This window comes from Triticum dicoccoides, chromosome 2B (genome assembly GCF_002162155.2).
Source record: "Triticum dicoccoides isolate Atlit2015 ecotype Zavitan chromosome 2B, WEW_v2.0, whole genome shotgun sequence".
In the NCBI taxonomy this organism is placed as follows: domain Eukaryota; kingdom Viridiplantae; phylum Streptophyta; class Magnoliopsida; order Poales; family Poaceae; genus Triticum; species Triticum dicoccoides.
The window spans coordinates 670,688,721-670,707,751 of NC_041383.1; the positions used below are offsets into that span (position 1 = coordinate 670,688,721).

At 43.7% G+C, this 19,031-nt stretch overlaps 1 pseudogene; it reads right to left on the reverse strand.

Annotated features, from left to right (window-relative positions):
- Positions 1–849: 849 nt before the first annotated feature.
- LOC119365514 lies at positions 850–13,369 on the reverse strand (annotated as a pseudogene).
- Positions 13,370–19,031: the final 5,662 nt, after the last annotated feature.

The window sequence follows — 19,031 nt, forward strand, 5'->3', positions numbered from 1 at the left end:
GCTCGTCTCCCTGGTGAATCAGACGGGCAGAGGTAATCTGGTGATTTCCACACGGGTCCCACATGACTGGGGCAAAACAGCAAAGTCCAAACTAAGTAGTGGCAAATAAGCAAACACGAAGTAACGAGTGGCTAATCGTCAAAGTGTGAACTAAGTCGTCGCAAAATATCAAAATTCCCGAGAAGTGCCCGATCTACATTTCCACCAAAGCAAAAATTGCTTCCCCCTTGTTTCCTTGGTGGATCTTATTACTCTTAGGTTTGGCGGCTCCTAGGTGATAGGAGTCCCGTCGTGTGAAGGAAGGTCTACCATTAGTGGTTAAAAAATAATCTTCTTGGTTATATCTCATGGAGAATAGGGTGTGCCTTCGTGGTAATTAACACTCATCCTTCCAACGACGACTAGCTCCCCCCCCCCTCCCTCCTAAGGAAGTGAACATCGGTATACATTCTCATCTCAGCCTAACCCTACCTCTTTACGTATGGTTTATTTTGTTCATTTGACCTTGCATTCATCATACATGATTATTTACCTCACTGTAACAATTGTTTAGGCACACCTTTATATTCCGCATAGCCTAAACTTGCTAATAATCAACGAAAAAAAATAGTTGTCCCTATTCAGCCCCTAGGTCTATCTCGATCCTTGTGATCCCAAAGAACATCAAAAGACGGTAGGGTTCCCCCTAGGTTATCCAACCCGAGCTTTGGCGAGGACCACCGGAGGTAAACAACTCCGTCAACCTTTCCCTCATATTCCTCTTCCATCCGCCCCTTAACCCTTGTTTCACCTTGCCAAAGGCCACGACCCATACACATGAAGGTCGCACACATTGGTCCCGTCCAAAACCAAAGTGCTACAGGCCTTGGGCCCTGGGCCCGCTGGACTCAACGCTGTCAAGGTACCAATGAAACATATTCAAAGCTGGTGAGCCTGGGCGACGAGGTCGGTGTCCCAAAGTGGAAGTTGCAGTTGATGATGATGCACATGTTTTTCGGACACTCCGCAAGCTGGTGTGATTTGCTGCAAAACAAAAAAAATCACCACGTAAGATGTTCTAAATGATGCGACGTTTTTCCTTTATGTTCTACACACCTTGTGAAAAATTGTTGCAAAATTGTTACACGAAGGTGGCTTTTGCTACAATTTGGGATCTAATGGCTCACGAGGTGGGCGATCAGGCGTTTTCATCGCCAGGCCGATTCTGTCCCGCTTCCCCTCAACAGTTATTGCCGCCGCCGCCCAAACATCCACGAACCACCACTGCTGAGTCGCTGCCACCAACATATCGTCCTTCTCCGTGGCGGCTACAGGGGCTCACTTCTTGCCACGGCCTTTGGTTTTCTTGGATTTCCTCCTCCTCCTCTGCTTCTGCGCCGCCTGCGCTGAAGTCCAGGCCGGTTCTCCCGCGTCAGGCTCATCGTCTGAACACTCGTGGGCGTCGGCGTGCGCACTGCTCCTGCCATCGTCTTTCATGGACGCCCTTTCAGAGTGGATGAAGCTGATGATCCTCCGCAGTTTGTTCTCACCATCTTGCCACATCAAGTATAGATCCTCTACAGTCGGACAAGCTGTCCTCGCCGTCCTGCGCAAATGGTGAATATTTGGGGACCATCCAGGGAGATCAGAGCTGGTGCAACAACTTCCATTAGCAATATCAGAGCTGGTGCTATTTAACATTGGCTTACCTGGCACTGGCAGAACGTTCTTCGAACTCCCTGCAGATGTGCCTGAACTCTTCCAACAACTGTGCATCAATCTTTTCTTGGAAGCGTGTTTGCTCCAGCCGTGAGAGGGCATTCCTAAGGAATTGAACAATGAACCTTGCATCTTTCTGCAGAAAAATACAGTAGCTTTTAGAATAACTTAGCAGTTGTGAACAATGGGACAAACCGGAAGATAACAAAGCAAGCATAACAACATATGAAACTCACCTGGCCTTGCTTGTTGACTTGAAACGTCTCAAACTTATCCCAGAAGGGGGGTATTCTCATCACTTAAATCTATTTCACCTTTACTCTCCGCCTTATTATCTTGTACAGCCTTGGGAATGTTTTTGTTAACATCAGATTTTTCTGGCAGTGCAGCCTCTTGCTTTACACAACTTGGCTCCCCAGGACGAAGAAGAGCCATTATCTTCAGAACATCATACAAATCCTCCTTAATAATCATATAAGCATTTATGTTCCGACAGATTGCTGGGAGTTTGGGTGAGCCTACCATAACTACCATAGGATCTCCGACTGCGTCCAGTGCATCAGCAAGCATTCTTGTGAAGTTGCTCGGCGTACGAGGCCTTATTTGCAAAACATGCACCATCTTCTCAGAGAACTCCAAAGGCAAATGCTCAAAGACTCCGCACCGCTGAAGAGTATTTGTGAGTTCATAGCAATTCCGCAGATCATTAGTTATTCTTTTGAACACAAGACCATGAGTTAGAATCAGTGTATAAAGTGTGACCACTAGTCTCAGGAGGACCTCGGAGTATGAACTAGGAGTTGCCGTCTTCTGTACCCACTCCCATAGCATATCCTTGTTTGTCAACATAGTCATAATTGTATAAAATATGAAACGCCCTGATGAGTGTGCCATACGATCAAGATCATCATCTGGGCTCGAATTAGATGCCAGGCAGGTGTCAAGGTAAAACTTGCTGGTACGGCACTCCAGCATATTGACCAACACAGACTTCGTGCAGTATATACAACCTTTCTGTAGAAGGTATGATGAAGCCATGAAACCAAGGCACTCCATCAGACCCACATAGCATATTGGGGATATATAGTCCAGTTCATCCCTCCATATCACAGAACTGAATGTAAATTCAAGAGCAAGCTCAAAGTTCAAGATCAAGTGGGATCTATCAGCACCAGTATCAACAAATCTCTTAAAACATCGATAAAAACCTGCCCACTTGGAATTGTTGTCCAGGTAATGTAGTAGTCTTGAAAGTAGCGCATCATCCAATCGTGCTGCATGAAGCAGAAGCATGGTTGTTCTCCCAAGATGCCCATGAGTCAAATTATTATCTGTTCGCCGAAGATGTGAACTAAGAGAATCAGCAATCAATCCATATGTAGCTGGTGAGTCAAATCTACGCAAGAGGCTCCTTGTTGTCCCATCTCTCCACGTAAGAAAAACTAACTCAAAGAAGCGACGCTCACAGAGAACAAAGAAGCTTTTTAACTTCATTTTTGGCATACCGAACTGTGGTTCTTCCAAAAACTTTGCTATCTCATTTATAATAACGTTTGTTCTCACCAGGGTATACAAAGATTGTGGCTTTGGAGAAATGTGAACTAATGGCTCCAACTTCTTAAGTACACTGAAACCAACAGAATACAGCTCATTCACCCAGAAATACTTAGCACATAAATGACACTGAGGAGCATCCAATAAACATCTGTTGCCATCTTGCTGCAAAGAACTTCTGCCAGCATTAGAAAGCCAACTTGCATTCTTGTTAAGCACCACATATCTGTCAACTTCATCATCTTTTCTCAATCCAAAGTACTTGGCGAAAAGTTCTTCATGCATAACTGTGTAATCATTTAATTCTGGACCATCAGTGTGGCGAAGATGAGATAGTACTTTGAGTATGATCGACTTCCAGTGATTCCAGACATAAAACAGAGTATGGGGTGACATCTGGTTAGAAGCCAGCATATCATTACAACTATTTTCATCTTCAGATCCTGGCCCTCTCTCTAAATTGTATGCAGAGGTTCGAGACTGAAGATGAACATCAATGATCAAACGGGAAGCAATAAATTCGACAAACAAGTTTCCACATTTTCTGCCCTCAAGCAAAGTGCAAATTAAATTGGGAAGAGACTTTATCACATCTGACAGTGCATCAGCTTCCAGGCAAACAAAGGAGTAGAAGCAATCAGAGACCTTCTTCGCCATCTCTTTGGCTTCTGCAAGCAACTGTTCCTTCTCTGGATTTCTTTTGGGAGGCCACCCTTTATTATTTAAAGACCAGAAGGAATTTACAGTGATGTGGAGGAGGAGAAGCCGCGTTGCATCCTCAAACAAATCTGCCTTCTCAAGCATTTTCACCTCCAGCAAGGCATCTCCTTTATGCCTTGCTATTCCTGCAGCTTCAATGAAATTACACATTTCCATCTCTAAACTAAACAGTTCATCAAGAAGATTCCTAGACTTTAAGAATGCATGTACATGATCCGTAGAACTAAAAGCCTTAACAAAAGGCATCATATGCTTTATGTCACCACACTCAAAATAATGTTGAGCACAAATATCCAGATACTTCGATCTAATTGTAGAAACCTCCAAGGGTTCTGAATTCTCAAGCGAATGTTCCTCCTCCAATTGGTGCAGAAACTGCAAGCCCAGATTGAATAACTGCTTTCCTTTTGAGCACATGGAGAAACACTTGGTGTAACATTTAGCTTTGAAGAACACTTCAGCTGCCTCCGACCAGCATTCAGCTGCCTCTGACCAGCATTCAGCCCTAGCGAAACAGTCACCAGCATCCTCAAGTCTAGAAGTACCACATTTTTGCATGTACACCATACCTATGGCAATGCAAGGAACACAATGTTCAGTCAGACAGAGCTATTTGGAGTGTGAGAATTTAAGTAGGGATATTATTTCGAAATAATATTTTGAGATTTGATGACATTTACTTATATGACAATTCTTCAAGAACAACTTGTCATTTGTAGACTGTTATAACTTATACGATGAAATCTCAAATGGATACAGCTTGGAAATTATGGAGAGTTGGCAGACCTGCTCTTTTGTAGTCCCCTAATTTGATATAGCACATAGCAGCTTTCTCATGCATTCCTATGGCCTCGTAAATTTCTGATGCTGTTTGCAATGAAGCCTTGCCTAACTCCAAATTTGTGGAGATGGCACGGTCAGCAGTTGCTACAAGTCCAGCAGCTCTTGCCCACTTCTCTCTGTGTGCATCACCAGCCTTTTCGAAACACATAGTAGCCATCTCGAATTGCCCCTCATTGAATAACTACAAAAAAAAAAGGAGAACTGTGACATGGAATAACAATGGTAAAAGACAAATACGCAAAAACTGTAAGGTACGCCCCAGGACCCGCCTAACAAAAAATATTTGTGCATAGAACAATTGTGAGAAACAAAAACCCCATGGATTTAATAATATTAAGAACATTCACTAGGCAACATAATGCAATAAATTAAAATTGGCTTTCCAGACAAAACAAGTAAAGATCACTAACCTTGGTTCCCCGTAGCCTCCAATCATCATTGCTGCTCCCTGTCTTCATGGCCTGGATGAGGGAAGAATCAAGTAATCTAACTTCTACAAGACACAACTTCTTCCAGTACTCAAACATTGGTCGACAGTAATCCTCTGTATTTTCACATATCCACAATCTTTGCCTAGTGCGTGTGATTGCAACATAGAGTTGCTTCAGCTCTGAACAGAGTAGATAATGCTTGCTTCTGTCGAAATCTGGGTGAGAGATCCCCTCGGAGTGTGCTATAATATCTTTATCTTTCATGTAGCCATACAGAACTCTCCATTTATTTCTTAAAGGCGACGAACCAAAAAAGTTGTACAACAGCACATCCTACACAATACCTCTGAAGTAAGTACACTCAACATTTTGAAACAGCACATTTTACAATAGAAATATTTGCAGAATTAACACAGACGAAACTGATTGATAGGCTCATACCTGAAACTCAAGGCCTTTACATTCAACAATAGTCAAAACAAGAGCTTGTTTACCAATAAGATCAATAATTTGTTTTTTGGTAGCATCATCACGAACTAATATGACTTGCTCAGCACCAAAGCCATGCAGATTACCATGTTTACTTTTGCTTTCTCCAAAAATACTCATAATTGCATTTTCGTCGTTATCGGACTCCAGCAGCACAGGAGCTTCTCCATATACAAGTCCAGTCTCTGGATTAAGCCTGTCAACACTTGATGGAAAAAAGAAGCACAGAAGGCTCATGATACTTTGTGCCATACGGAGGATGCCACAATGTGTGCGGAAATTTTGAGACAATTGGAACATATCAGAGAGATGGACCCCATGTTTAAGTCCTTGATTAAATTCCTCAGTTTCTGCGAGGAATGCAGTATAAAAGAGTGAACGGATATCTTCAAACCTAAAATCAATACCCCTTGCTATAGTCTGTGCAGTGTCACCAGCAAAAAGGAAGCCTTCCTTCATGTTCCTGCAGACATACTTAAGAAGTGCTATTTGTGTCATTGTCAGATCCTGTACCTCATCTATGTAAACTAAATCCACCATATCTCCATTGTAGCACTCAGATGCAAGACTACTGTGAAGACTACTGACAAAATCTGACAAATCAAACTCCCTGGCAGTGCATTTCATACTCTCATATTGAAGGAATATATCATAAACTTTATTTCTTTTCTCTTTGTTCAAAGATGAAAATCTTTTATCTGAGAGCATGACATAATCTTGTCTTCCCAGTTTGCCAGTATAAGGCCCACTTGCTGGATATGCGCCCTTAATGTGAGAAACTATTTCAGTGAAGACAGTGGACGCATCAAATTTCTTGGTCAGATCTTTATTAAAACGAGACCAGTAGAAAGTAGCAAATTTTTCGTACGTAACTTCATTCAATTCAATAAAAGTTTGCACTGCACGAGATCTTGAATGGCCTCTCTCAAAGTTAGACTTCATTTCACCATAAAATGCATCGAAAAATGATGTCTGGCATGTGCCATCAAGCATCATCAAGAACTTACGATATGTTATAGTAAGAGGATATTGCTCATGAGGTAGATCACAAAAATTGTCAGGAATTTCTGTAAACTCTTCCAGGTCATCCATGATGTCATGCATGCAAAGAATGCTTGGCTGATCAGAGACATCACCAGTGCCAAATCTATATAGGGTTTGAAATAAATTGGAATTAATATTAGGATCATTGATACAAAGCATAAAATAAGCAAAGTGAATATATTTCAAATAAATCATTGAACCAGCTTGCAATGTATATAGTTTGAAAAAAGAGCATCAAGCATGTCATGGTTGGCTAGTATTGTGAGTGGCAGAGTGCACACCCAGCCCGCATTCGAGGCCTGGCCTGCAAAGTGGTGCTCATGATTTGTCTTTTTCCTTTTATAAATCATATCTTAAAGAGAAAATGCACTTCAGATGGATAAAAGCATTGACCCTTAAAGGGTATGACAAAGGGTCTGAAGAGTCTTAAGGTTAGAAATACAATAGAATGAAGTACAGTGAAAAAAATTAAGCCAACTCGTGCACGCATTTCTGTCCATTTTAAATAGCTGTATCAAAATCATTTCCAAAAAGGTGCGAACATATGTAGTGCTTCTAAATAGGGGTCCAATTCAACAGACTTACCTTTTAAGTCTGCAGATGTGATCTTTTATGGCTGAACATAACTTTGGGCTCACAGTGATAAATAGTTGTTTCACATAACTTTCTCCTACATTCTTTAGTGGCATAATATTATTGTCACCTGCCACAGACAAATCAGCTCCATCCAAATTTAGACCTTGGGATGCGATCAATGTCAGTTTCTCTTTTTGAATCAGTTTCATTGTTAATACAGTGGGTTTTCCGGTGCCCGACCTCCCAAGTATAAAACTAGTGAGCGGGAATTGGATTATCACCTTTTCTTCATCACTCAGTTCAAAGGGGATGTTGATTTCAGACCCATCAGTAGCTGTCAGCAAATGCTTTGCCATTCCAGATGATAATGAGTAGAACTTCATCAGCAAGAAGCTTTCATTAACTTTTGAATTCTCCATGGCATATGATGTATCCACGAGATCATGCTCTTTATGAGCATCAAATTTGAAATCCATGTTATAGCGAATAATATCATGCTCAACATCCCAAACCTTAGGAACCTCCAGTTTCCTGTTATCCACAACAAAAAGGGCGGCACAAATTAGAAGAATGTCTATATGCAGTTCATTTGTAGGCATGACTAGTTACAAACAAGTTGATCTATAAGCATCATAGGTTAATGAAAAACGAAGGGACCGGAGTATAGCCCATTAATAATAAACAACTAACTCATACCCCTGTGTCTGCACTCTCCTGCAGTGATCCAGGTAATCATGCGTGTACATGAAAACAAATTCTCGAGACGTTGAACAGTTCTTCCAACATTTTGCTGTGACAGTAGGTCCCAAATTTTTATTATCTGGAAATACCTTCTTTCGGTTTTCTCCATGTCAGTACTCCATACAAGATGCAGATCCCTAACCTTGTATACTTTTGCAAGATGAGAAACACCAGGTATATCAAGGTTCTTAACTGTTGCCCTCCAACCACCTCCAAGTTTGATAAGCTTTTGGAGTACTTCCCTCCTGAGCTGTGTTGATTTTAGTTTGGTAAAAGACTTCCTAAACTCTTCGCTAAGAATGACCTGTTGAATTTACAAATACAAAAAATGAAACCAGAGGAAAAGCGTATACGAGAAAAATGAAAGAACAGTATGTTCTTCGAGAAAACTAGGACGTTCGCAAGATTGTATGTACTTTATAGAAAGAACTATATAATTGACACATCATGGTCAAAGTAGCACATGTCCCTGAAAATCTTAATTATATCTCTCACCCAATCACACAGAGCAAACAGCCTAGCAGAGACAAGCAAACCACATACATGATTCCAAAAAGTGAAGACATGGCTGTTCATGAAAACACACAAAATCACACTATAAAGGAACTAAGGAAGTGTATATTCAGTAAACCCTAACTCCCTGACGACAAGCATGAGTCTCATAAGACACATGTACATACATGTGGTTTTCGTTCTGGGTAATTTAAGTGCAGCGACATATGAAAAAACATGAAAGTATGTTCAAAGCCAAACTGGCTAAAACCATGGTACTTACCTTCCATCTGGTATTGCTGAAAACCACAGAATCAGCATTCAGAAGATCATCAAGTTCATCAAGCTCTTGCTTTACTTGCAAAACCAACCTACAGATGATTGCGTCATTAGTCACACTGAAAACACATTTACGTATTTCTGCATCAGCAACAAGGTCTGTCCATTCGGTCCCACTTTTATACAATGTATGAGCATTCCCAGCAATCCAAAGACAGTGCCTGCATGAAATAGCGCGCCATCAGTATGACATACTATGAACAGCAATAAAACAAGGGACCGTATAAAAATTGATGCACACCTTGCTCTAGTAAGAGTGACATTTGTTCTTTGGTTATCAGCAAGAAATCCAACAGCTCCTCTCCCATTGGATCTAACAGTTGATAGTATTATTATATCGTCCTCTTCTCCTTGGAAACCATCAATGGACTTCACCCGCACATGAAAGCCATCACATGCATCGTATTTTTTGCCAAGTCTAATTTTAATTGCATCAACTTGAGCATTATATGGAGAAACCACGCCGATGCTGAAACCTTGGCCTGTCTTTTTCCAAGCTGCAGAAAAAAAATTAACTGATCAATTTTTTGACAAGGCTACTGAAACAATTTTCTTCAGAAAACTTTAGTTGATTCTGCATCACCAAATGATTGCTTTTCCACTCTGACGATAATAAAAGTTGCTTAAGTGGCCTGCAGTCGATAACAACTCTAATCGAGCATAGTGTTTCAACTTTCATGTTATCTACTAACTGTTCTCCTTTCTCTAAACAAAAATATAACATTGCCTACCGAACAACAGGGCGGTAGAACTGAATTTTCATAAAGCCGGAATGATGCAATCACGATCATGAGATACACATATAGAAAACTGGACTCTTGTACATATATTATTGTAGAACTTCCTATCGATGAAGGTTATGCAGTATATCCAGTACAAGGAAGGAAGACTATGTAAGCTTCCAAAGATCCCATGTTATATTAGCCAAGCAGCTTCATAAAAAAAAACTGGAAAGGATATCAAGGTTAAACAAATGATAAGAGTTCAGCTTAGACATACATTTAAAGATGGTATGGATTAGGTGCAAAACAATAGCAACTTCAACCATGTTTCTCCGACTGTTTCCCATGCCCTCTTTGTCTTCTCTTCCATCAATGACATTTATAAATGTGTAGCTGCCAAAAGGGAGGCATCTGTAATCCTTATTATAGCTAGGAGACAGGACACTGGAACTATCTAAAATCTTCCTCTCATAAAACTGAGCATTTGGAAATAAGCTGATACAAGGATTCATGCGATACTGTATATTCAGCAAATGTTTTTCAAATTTTAGCGTAACCAGTCTCCCAAAAAGACTTGTTCCAAATCCAGCTTCTTTACATACCTAGAGATAAACAATGAAAGGTAAGGATTAAGATTATCAAAACAGATCAATAACAAACAGAACATAAAAAGAAGATATGGCCTTCACTTTTTTTCAAGAAAAAAGTGTTGTAGCGTTTGAGTATCACAATTTTATCTTGTTGATAAATGCACCAGTGACTAAAAATGAAACCAAACAGCACATAAAGAGGGTGAGGCAAAACCTTACTTTGCTTTTAACTATCGCACTCAGCTGACAGTCATCCCCTACCAAAACAACATGTTTTAGCCAATGTAGCCGTAATGAGATCACCAATTCACACTCCCGCACTTGAGAAGCCTCATCAACAATTAATACATCGAGGGGTGCAATATCCATGTGATGTAACCGATAAGAACTAGAGGCAGTACAGAAAAGAAGTGTTGCATTACGTATGCAGTAGTTCTTGACCCAGTTTTTGTCTACTCCAGTGGGTAAGTTAAGCGAGTGTAGCAGATCTTTAAGCAACTTAAGGCATGTAAACCTTGCTCCATCAAGTTCCTTCTCAATTGAAGATATAGGCTTTGCACAAACAGAGTTTTCAGTTGATAGACAACAAAGGCCCCTTTTCAAGCCCTCATCGGTCAAGTCTATGTTGCACAGAAGGGCGCCAAATTTTTCCAGCATATCAAGCAACGTAGATATATTTATGACACTATCATGAGAAAAGCACCTTCCAGGAAGGTGAAGCCACAAATTCATTATGCATTTTTTCAGAGCTATTGCTGTTGCATCAAATTGCTTCTTAATGAAGTCCAGAAAGCACACTGGACCAATTTTGTCATCATCCTCAAGAAGCATATCATACCGTGAAGCACAGTCTTCAAAAAAGGATGCCATTGAAGCTATTCTGTAGTTCCATCCGGACGACGATGAAAAGCATTCCGCAAGTTGGTCGGCACGAAAATCCAAGAAAACTTCCTGAAGATCCTCGGTGATGTCCATGTTAGACCTGCTTCCAAAGAGCAAGATATCTCCAACAGAAAAAGGTAGACCATTTTCATCAATGATCTCATTGAAATCCTTCAGTTTTTGAAGGAAACGAGTGCAAACTCCAATAACAGCAACATTAGTGGGAGCACAAGCAAGAGTTCTGCATTTCAAATGCGCCAAAACCCACAATAAAGCGCTAACTGTATTTGTCTTTCCAGTACCTGGTGGACCCCATATAAGCTTCATGAGGTTCACATGCTCACATTGTACAGCTGAGATGACAGATTCAATAGCATCAATTTGTGATCGATTAAGCTTAATCGAAAGTAGTTGCTCTGTGAAAGAAGCCAAACAACCCCTATCCTGTTTAATACAGACATCACAAACATCCTGACCCTGCAACAGAGCCAACAAAGAGAAGCTCAAAGACTTAGGCCCCGTACCAATTTATAATGCTAACGAAAATAGATAGTAAAACTAAAACGCAAGTATTCATGTCATATTACCAGATCCGTGGGGTCTAAGAGCGACTTGATTACTGTGAAATTGTTATCCATGTGCGTATCAAAGGTAAGTGCTTTCCATATCTGCATGTTTGTCGTGATATTGTTGAGAAATATTGCATGCTTGAGTTTGTTTAAATCTTCTTCTTCCAAACAATTATTCTTTGCAACTTTGACTCTGAAGCCCTTCTGGCATTCATCATCTATAGAAACCTCAGTAACCATTGCCAAGCAGTATGTCAGACCATGGTGGTTTAAGTCCTCTGCAGCTTCAGGTTTTATGCTAGACAAAATTAATATGTCACCATTCCTCACAGTATAATTCCCAGTAGAAAAACCAGCATCATTATCCCAAAAGTCCACATCCATAAAGTATGATCCCGATTTCCCTGCCACCTCCATGGAAAGTATTTGCGACGAGGGTGCTTCACTGATGAGTTGAAGGCATGAGCACAGATCTGACATTGTTTCTTCAATCAGAGGAACACGAAACGATACAAGATAGTGATCAAGTGACTTGAAGTTGCAGGGAATGGTTACAACCTAAACACAAACGAGTCCGTAAATGAGATATGATTATAGCTGGCAAAAGATTACCAACAGTTTCTTGAGCACAAAAATGGCATGTAATTAATGCTAGCAGAGTCAATTTCTTACACTGGAAGAACAAGCAAGGATCAACACAGGGGTTAAGCTCCTCATATCACAAAGGAGGTTACCGTACTCTAACTGTAGACATAAAATCTTTCATAGCAAAACAATTTATAATTTCCCCCACACAGCCCACTAAAAGACTTGAGAAATGATTGCACATCATGGGCATAGCAAATTAGTGTGGCATTCTTTTCAACAGCAGTGAGTACATCCACTCAATCAGTAACATAAGATTCACGGATGAGACAACTAGTCAGCCCGAATCAGTAACATATGGCACCGACAGCAACACGTAATTTCCTGACAGACCAAGCTTGCAAGTGTGCAAGTGCAACAATCATGTTACTAGCAATTAGCTGGTCCAGAAACGGCAATCAGCAGTTAGCACAGCAAAGGTCACTGAATTTGCATTGCTAAGCACTTGCGAATTGCGCTTCCATGACACGGGGACAGAAACCCCCTCTAAACCCGAGCACACGGACAACACACACACACACACACACACACACACACAGAGCAGAGCACCATCATTTCATCCTTTGGAGCATCCAGCAACTGACCCAACTTGGATTACGCGGGATTTAAGCACGGGCAGTCGGAGTAGAAACCTAGCTAGCTAGCGCACATACGCACGCACGCACAAGCTTCGCTGGTCCGTGGTCCGTACATACGCGCAGATTCGATAAAACGAAGGCTCAAGCTTGCCAAACCGCGCGCCCGCTCGCAGAAATCATCATCCGGAACTACTACTAGCAGCGGCAAACCTCGGGCGGATGGATGGATGGATGACGCGAGGGAGTACCTTGCCCCTGTAGAGGTCGTCGTCGGCGATCTCCTGGGCCGACCAGGAGAGCACCACATCCTCCAAATCCACCTCCCCCATGTCGCCGCCGCGCGGCCGGGGCGGGGCCACCTATCTCCCTCCTCTTCCCTCGCTGGCCCTAGCCGCTCACGCGCGAGAGAGCACCCGAGCAAGCAGGCGGCATTCGCGAGGGCGAGGCGGAGGAGGAGGGGGCTGGTGGTCTTGGCCGTCTTGGAGGAGGGGTCGCTTCGAGACAGTCAAGGCGGCGTTGGTGGCTGTGCTGCGCAGCGGAGAAAAGCAGAGCAGGAGCGATCAATGGGAGAAGGGCAGGAGCGATCGGTATGGAGTGCGCAGAAATCTTTTGCCTCTGGGAGAGCGAGAGGGTGGTGTCTTGGGATTCGGACGCTTTTTCGCGGGGCAGTTAAAAGATGAGGGAAGCAGCCGCGGCACAGTGCGACAGAGCGTTGGGGGAGCGCCGGAGCGGCGCAGTAAAAATGGCCATGGTAAAAAGGGGGACACGGGCGGAACGTTTGTCTCCTGGGTTTGGTGGTCGCAGACAGTCGTTTCTTTTTCCTTTTCTCTCCACGACGACCGGTAACGGCGGCCAGGGGTGGTTCACGGCGTGCTCTTTTTCGTTCTGTGGCAACGGATCAACCATGGGAACGGCGTTTTTTCTCTGTGTAGGATGAGAATATTCTTGTACTTTGCTACCCCTCTGTCCCAAAATATAAGAACGTTTTTAACACTATTTTAGGACAGAGGGAGTATGTTATATTAGGCAAAATAAAATATGTATGGGGTGTTCTTTTGGAAAGCCTTCGTGTCGCACTTTATTTCCAGTTGAATAACAATATATTAGTTTATTACAGCCGGGACAATAAAACTAGGAGGATTATCATCCCAAAAGACAAAAGAATTTGAATTAAAGCATGCCTAGCTAAAGTGTGTGCCGCTTTGTTCGATTCCCTATTGCAATGTTGCACTGAAGTGTTACCGATCCTTGATGCTATCTGAAAGCAATGTGCAAGAATAGTCGAATATAGACTCAACACCTGGATGACCACATGAAAAGCTTCGACAAGTTTATAAGAATCCGTTGCAACAATCACCGAAACAAAACACAAATTTTCCAACATATGCAAGCCTTTCTGATGTGTTGTTGCCTTCACTGTTGCAGCATCGAGTAAGCAATGAAGAGAATAACAAGCACCTGCAATAGCTTCACCTAGTGTATTACGTAGCAATGCACCCGCTCCGCCTGTTCTATTTTCAGAGACATGAGTATCTATGTTCAGCTTGTTGTGAAGAGCTATGTTATCGGAGTTATCAGAAGGAGCATGGAACGATGCATTCCCTTTTCAGAAAAACATCCACGGGAGGGCGGGCCAATGATGTGCGGGAGGCACCTGACGCTTGCGTTCAGGCCTTCCGATTCCTCACTGGCGTCGTCCTCCAAACCGGGGTGCTCGAGCGGATCTCGCTTCTCATGCCTCGGATCGGAGCCCAGTTCGTCCGATGAGGAGGATAACACGCCGGCCATCGGGATCAGGATGGCGATGGATGTGCTCGACGACGGTGCAACAACCAAAGAGTGGACTCCAGTGATTCACTGGAGAAAGAAGACAGAGGCCGAGATCGTGCGGGAATTCTGGACGGATGCTGGTTTTTCTACACCGGCGTCACGTTTCTGGGAGAGAAGATCAAGTACGTCGCCGGTGTTCTCCTCGGAACGTGCAGGCAAGGAGGTGTTGTCTTGCAGGGTGCAGGTAGATGCCATGGACGAGGGGAGGAACGGTCAACCGGGGAATACGCTATCAGTGGAATCTGGGACGTTCGTGCCGCCACGTCGGAGTTCTCCTTCGCCACCGACCGAGTTGAGGATGTCCCGTCCTCCTCGTATGGGCGCATGGAGAGGGTCGCTGCCGCCGAGACCAATCACACCATCGCCCATGTTGGGCCAGTTCTTGGCTGTGGCCAAGCATGTGCCCGCAGGGGACCGTGGTGGTTCCTCAACGCCAGGAACATCGTCGTGATCAATGGAACTTTCGATCCGCGATCAACGGTGATTCAAAACGTTGCTGCTTCGAATGCTGGGCCCACATCACATGAGTTTTCATGGGCCTGCCTACGTCGGCGTATGAAGGCCCTATGGCTGGGCTACCCTAACTCTTCATCGACTACGCTTCATACTTTGCCAGCGCCGTCGACCCCAGTTTCCTCTACTTCCCACGAGCCGCCATCATTCTCCTCACCTAATGTGATTGCATCATCACCTCCCGCTCGACCATCGAAGCTAGCTTCTGCCACCGGCGGCGTCCGCTCCTTTGCGGCTGTTGCGGAGCCGCCCGCCCTGCAGCGCCTGATGGCGGCCCCTCCACAGCGGGACAATTCGGCCGTGGGTGGTCCACAAGCTCACGCTCTGACGTACGTGGGGGGCGCTGCTGGCTCTGCTCGGCCTCCAACCGCGGCGTTCGCCGCCGGCACTCCGGTTCTTCAAGAACAACATCTACGGGGGTCGGCACCCTCGTATGCGTATGGAGGACCCTAGTTCTCGGTATAAGGTCAGGGGGCACACGTCCATTCAAACTGCGGGGTAGCTGCCAGCGGTGGACCAGCACATCCGTACGGGCTGAATGTTGCCGGAGCAACTCCCCTTCCTCAGTTTCAGCCGGGAGGGGTTCCGGCTCCTCAGCAGCAGGTGGCCTTCGATGTGGGTCAACAAGGTGTTACTCAGAAACAGAAGAAGAAGAAGCCGCACTCATAACAGCCACAGGTCGTAAGTAATTTGCAACAGGGATACCATTATCAGCAGCAGCAGCAGGTGAATGTTCAGCAGCAGTTTCTGAACCAGTTTGCTATGCCACAACAGTTGCAACCACAACAACAAGGGCCATATCAGCAATTTGGGACGCAGCAACAGATAACACAAGTTTCACAGCAGCCGCTAGCACCGCATGGGCAAGGCCAAGTTGCTCTCGTTGATGTATCCACGACCATGGCTACTAATGAGCAGGGGGTCCTTCCATAACCAAGGGCAAAGCAAAGAAAGAGGTTCATTGTTGGAAGTGTGCAGTAGATACACATGTTGCAAAAGATTGCATGGTTCAATTACTGTTACATTTGCGACAAGATTGCTCATCCAACGTTGCAGTGCCCTGTTCTGAACCTCCCTAAACCCAATGCTTTTGTTTCGGGGTTAGGAGCCGAAGAGACATATTTTGCTCAATTGCCTGATTGTCTTGTAAAGGATCATTTGGCACCGGCCCACTCTCCCATTGCTTCTGTCCGGGTTAGCAGTATTATGGTACCTGCTTCTGTTGTTGAGAGCCAAATTTCAAGGAGATGTTAGGTACAGACACAATGGAAGTGGGAGGCTATACCACATGGGGAGGATGCATATCTTGTTAGCTTACCCTCTTTTGAGGATTTGGACAGGGTTGATGGTATTCAAATGAATGTGCCATCGATTAATACTCAGATTAGTATTTCTGCATGGAAGTCTTAGGAGATCCCACACAAATTGGAACTCAAGCAACTTTGGCTTCATGTAGAGGGTGTTACGCACACTGTTCGTCACTTTTGGGGCTTGTGGACAGTAGGCTCTCTAATGGGCAAAACTATTGACGTTGATCTCATTAGTCTCCGACGACGTGGGGTGGTACGCATTTTAGTGGTGAAAGTGCAACTAATCCCCGAGTGGTTTTGGTAATTCATAACAACATATAGCTCACTGGACTAATATATATTCAAGATTAATGTTTCAGAAAGTTCAATGATTGGTATGGCATGGACTAGAGATGTGGACCCCTCAAAATGCTAAGGACACATATTGGCAAAAGCTCAAGACTCTTCATTTTTCATTTTAGTGATCCAAGATCACATTGAGTCCATAGGAAAAGCCAATACTATTAAAAGGGGATGAGGTGTTGCTTAATGGCTTGCTTGCTCAAAATGCTTAGTGATATGCTCCAAAATCCCTCAACTACTTTCTCATTTCCACATATGTCCTAAACCTAAAGTCAAACTCTGCCCCACCGATTTGATCTATCTGACGCCACCGAGTTCACTTGACATAGCCATAGCCGAAACCCTAATCAGTTCGATCTCACCGATAGGGATCTCGGTCTCACCGAGATGGTATTGCAAACTCTCTATTTCCCTTCGTAACGTTTCGGTCTCACCGAGATGAGCTATCGGTCCCACCGAGTTCGCAATGCAAACTCTCTGTTTCCTTTTCGTAATGTTTCGGTCTCACAGAAATGAGCGATCGGTCCCACCGAGTTTGCCTGACCAAGTCTTTGTTTGCTTATTACTGAAATCGGTCTCACCGACTTCATGTGATCGGTCTCACCGGGATGAGGTTTTTCCCTAACCCTAGCGCATCGGTCCCACCGAGTTGATATTGTCGGTCCCACCGAAAACCCTACCGTTCACATTTTGAACCTGATCGGTCCCACCGAGTTTCACTATTCGGTCTCACCGAGTTTGGTAAATTGTGTGTAACGGTGTTAGATTTTGTGTGGAGGATATATATACCCCTCCACCCCTTCTCCATTTACGAGAGAGACATCAGAACGTGCCTACACTTCCACTACTCATTTTCCGAGAGAGAACCACCTACTCATGTGTTGATACCAATACATTCCAATCCTACCACAAGAATCTTGATCTCTAGCCTGCCCCAGGTTGCTTTCCACTCAAATCATCTTTTCACCATATCCAAATCTGTGAGAGAGAGTTGAGTGTTGGGGAGACTATCATTTGAAGCAGAAGAGCAAGGAGTTCATCATCAACACACCATCTATTACCTTTTTGAGAGTGGTGTCTCCTAGATTGGTTAGATGTCACTTGGGAGCCTCCATCAAGATTGTGGAGTTGAACCAAGGAGTTTGTAAGGGCAAGGAGATCGCCTACTTGTGAAGATCTACCTGAGTGAGGCAAGTCCTTCATGGGAAATGGCCATGGTCGGATAGACAAGGTTGATTCTTCGTGGACCCTTCATGGGTGGAGCCCTCTGTGGACTCACACAACCTTTACCCTTCGTGGGTTGAAGTCTCCATCAATGTGGATGTATGATAGCACCACCTATCAGAACCACACAAAAAATCTTCGTGTCTACATTGTGTTTGCTCCCTCCAAACTCCTTCCTTTTACCTCCATATGCAATAATTTACATTCCGCTGCTATACTCTTAGAATTGCATGTGTAGGTTGATTGCTTGACTTGTGTTAAGTTGTTAAAATCTGCCAAGACTTAAAATTGGGAAAAGGCTAGATTTTTATTTGGCCAAATAGTCTAATCACCCCCCCTCTAGACATACTTTTGATCCTACAAGTGGTATCAGATCTTTGGTCTCCATTTGCCTTGATTTCCATAGCTTTGGTGATCATAGCTTTGGTTTCACAACCTAGGAAAGTATGGCATCTAGTGAGGGAAATTACCACCGTAGAGGTCCTTACTTTGATGGTACTAACTTTGCTAGTTGGAAGCATAAGATGAAAATGCATATTCCTGGACGTAACCCCGTTGTTTGGGCTATTGTGTGTATTGGTTTGCAAGGTGAATTCTTTGATGGGAGAGAACCAAATCTTGAAGCAACTATGGAAGAATTGAAGATGTTGCAATACAATGCTCAAGCTTGCAATATCCTCTTCAATGGATTGTGCCCCGGAGAATTCAACAAAATCAGCCGTCTTGAGAATGCAAAGGAAATTTGGGATACTTTGATTTGATTGACATGCACGAAGGTACCGAGTCCTTCAAGGAATCCAAGTTGGATGTGCTTCAAAGTTAGCTTGAAAAGTTCAAAATGAAGGATGGTGAAGGTGTCGCTGACGGTGTCCTGGACTAGGGGGTACTCAACACGTCGT